Source organism: Eleutherodactylus coqui, chromosome 2 (genome assembly GCF_035609145.1).
Source record: "Eleutherodactylus coqui strain aEleCoq1 chromosome 2, aEleCoq1.hap1, whole genome shotgun sequence".
Classification (NCBI taxonomy): domain Eukaryota; kingdom Metazoa; phylum Chordata; class Amphibia; order Anura; family Eleutherodactylidae; genus Eleutherodactylus; species Eleutherodactylus coqui.
In genome coordinates, this window is record NC_089838.1 from 307,363,343 (window position 1) to 307,365,842 (window position 2,500).

Consider the following 2,500-nt stretch of genomic DNA (forward strand, 5'->3'; position numbering starts at 1 on the left):
GCGCAATGGATAACGCGTCTGACTACGGCTCAGAAGATTGTAGGTTCGACTCCTACCTGGCTCGTGAATGTCGCCGTGATCGTATAGTGGTTAGTACTCTGCGTTGTGGCCGCAGCAACCCTGGTTCGAATCCGGGTCACGGCATTCTTGATGAAAAAGCAAAGGTGCTCTTGTAGACGGCAAGCCTGAATGATACTTTTATGAACTTTTTGAGCGCTATCTTAATTCAGAGGGTCTTTCGATGTAGTTGCAAGCTTAGGAAAATGCTCATTCCCATACCGGGAGTCGAACCCGGGCCGCCTGGGTGAGAACCAGGAATCCTAACCGCTAGACCATATGGGAACCGCTGAGACCCTTTTTCAGTAATAAGTAGAAAAAAAATCAGTTTCATGATTTGAAAACTCATTTTTAAGCATGGATGGCATCAACAACCACTTGCAAGTGGCCTCGTTAGCGCAGCATTTTTGGCTGCCAAGAGCATCTGCAAACTAAGCCGCTTAATTCTGCAAGAAAGGTGCAGGCCTTTGAATGCAGGCACAAGCTTAGCAAAACACTCATTCCCATACCGGGAGTCGAACCCGGGCCGCCTGGGTGAAAACCAGGAATCCTAACCGCTAGACCATATGAGAAAAGTTGCTTTCACAGCTTGCTTTAAACTTTCCAATATATGTAGATATATACATGTACATATTAAAAAAAAAAAAAAAAAAAAAAAAAAAAAGAAGTTTTGTGCTTACAGAATTCCATCTTATCTCTGGACGGCAACAACCAATCACATGCAAGATGCCTCGTTAGCGCAGTAGGTAGCGCGTCAGTCTCATAATCTGAAGGTCGTGAGTTCGATCCTCACACGGGGCATGGATCTATCCTTGTTTTTTCCCTCCGCCTTAACTGGATAGGCACTGCTCTTTGCCATTCAATACCGAAACGATACTGGATAATATGGAAAGGTAGCAAACAAGGCAGAAGGGTTTTGGCTAGGGGCTAAAAGCAACCGTGTTGAGGTCTTTGAATATGGCTGCGAGCGTAGCAAAAGTCCAAAATGGGGAGCATGATTAGTGGCAACCTCTCACACAGGGCCAGTGGCGCAATGGATAACGCGTCTGACTACGGCTCAGAAGATTGTAGGTTCGACTCCTACCTGGCTCGTGAATGTCGCCGTGATCGTATAGTGGTTAGTACTCTGCGTTGTGGCCGCAGCAACCCCGGTTCGAATCCGGGTCACGGCATTCTTGATGAAAAAGCAAAGGTCCTCTTGTAGACGGCAAGCCTGAATGATACTTTTATGAACTTTTTGAGCGCTATCTTAATTCAGAGGGTCTTTCGATGTAGTTGCAAGCTTAGGAAAATGCTCATTCCCATACCGGGAGTCGAACCCGGGCCGCCTGGGTGAGAACCAGGAATCCTAACCGCTAGACCATATGGGAACCGCTGAGACCCTTTTTCAGTAATAAGTAGAAAAAAAATCAGTTTCATGATTTGAAAACTCATTTTTAAGCATGGATGGCATCAACAACCACTTGCAAGTGGCCTCGTTAGCGCAGCATTTTTGGCTGCCAAGAGCATCTGCAAACTAAGCCGCTTAATTCTGCAAGAAAGGTGCAGGCCTTTGAATGCAGGCACAAGCTTAGCAAAACACTCATTCCCATACCGGGAGTCGAACCCGGGCCGCCTGGGTGAAAACCAGGAATCCTAACCGCTAGACCATATGAGAAAAGTTGCTTTCACAGCTTGCTTTAAACTTTCCAATATATGTAGATATATACATGTACATATTAAAAAAAAAAAAAAAAAAAAAAGAAGTTTTGTGCTTACAGAATTCCATCTTATCTCTGGACGGCAACAACCAATCACATGCAAGATGCCTCGTTAGCGCAGTAGGTAGCGCGTCAGTCTCATAATCTGAAGGTCGTGAGTTCGATCCTCACACGGGGCATGGATCTATCCTTGTTTTTTCCCTCCGCCTTAACTGGATAGGCACTGCTCTTTGCCATTCAATACCGAAACGATACTGGATAATATGGAAAGGTAGCAAACAAGGCAGAAGGGTTTTGGCTAGGGGCTAAAAGCAACCGTGTTGAGGTATTTGAATATGGCTGCGAGCGTAGCAAAAGTCCAAAATGGGGAGCATGATTAGTGGCAACCTCTCACACAGGGCCAGTGGCGCAATGGATAACGCGTCTGACTACGGATCAGAAGATTGTAGGTTCGACTCCTACCTGGCTCGTGAATGTCGCCGTGATCGTATAGTGGTTAGTACTCTGCGTTGTGGCCGCAGCAACCCCGGTTCGAATCCGGGTCACGGCATTCTTGATGAAAAAGCAAAGGTGCTCTTGTAGACGGCAAGCCTGAATGATACTTTTATGAACTTTTTGAGCGCTATCTTAATTCAGAGGGTCTTTCGATGTAGTTGCAAGCTTAGGAAAATGCTCATTCCCATACCGGGAGTCGAACCCGGGCCGCCTGGGTGAGAACCAGGAATCCTAACCGCTAGACCATA

The 2,500-nt window shown here is 46.4% G+C and overlaps 8 non-coding genes across 8 annotated transcripts in view; 5 read left to right on the plus strand and 3 right to left on the minus strand.

Moving 5' to 3' along the window:
* Positions 1 to 270: 270 nt before the first annotated feature.
* TRNAE-CUC (transfer RNA glutamic acid (anticodon CUC)) lies at positions 271 to 342 on the minus strand. The gene has a single exon. It is a non-coding gene; the product is annotated as a tRNA-Glu (tRNA).
* A 443-nt stretch (positions 343 to 785) lies between these two features.
* TRNAM-CAU (transfer RNA methionine (anticodon CAU)) lies at positions 786 to 858 on the plus strand. The gene has a single exon. It is a non-coding gene; the product is annotated as a tRNA-Met (tRNA).
* Positions 859 to 1,157: 299 nt separating this feature from the next.
* Positions 1,158 to 1,229, plus strand: TRNAH-GUG (transfer RNA histidin (anticodon GUG)). Its single transcript has one exon. It is a non-coding gene; the product is annotated as a tRNA-His (tRNA).
* A 126-nt stretch (positions 1,230 to 1,355) lies between these two features.
* TRNAE-CUC (transfer RNA glutamic acid (anticodon CUC)) lies at positions 1,356 to 1,427 on the minus strand. The gene has a single exon. It is a non-coding gene; the product is annotated as a tRNA-Glu (tRNA).
* A 436-nt stretch (positions 1,428 to 1,863) lies between these two features.
* On the plus strand, positions 1,864 to 1,936 carry TRNAM-CAU (transfer RNA methionine (anticodon CAU)). The gene has a single exon. It is a non-coding gene; the product is annotated as a tRNA-Met (tRNA).
* Positions 1,937 to 2,154: 218 nt separating this feature from the next.
* On the plus strand, positions 2,155 to 2,227 carry TRNAR-ACG (transfer RNA arginine (anticodon ACG)). Its single transcript has one exon. It is a non-coding gene; the product is annotated as a tRNA-Arg (tRNA).
* Positions 2,228 to 2,235: 8 nt separating this feature from the next.
* Positions 2,236 to 2,307, plus strand: TRNAH-GUG (transfer RNA histidin (anticodon GUG)). Its single transcript has one exon. It is a non-coding gene; the product is annotated as a tRNA-His (tRNA).
* Positions 2,308 to 2,433: 126 nt separating this feature from the next.
* The window catches only part of TRNAE-CUC (transfer RNA glutamic acid (anticodon CUC)), a 72-nt gene continuing 5 nt past the window's right edge, over positions 2,434 to 2,500 (minus strand). The window contains exon 1 of the tRNA in view: positions 2,434 to 2,500. This exon is cut by the window's right edge and continues 5 nt beyond it. This is a non-coding gene — a tRNA (tRNA-Glu).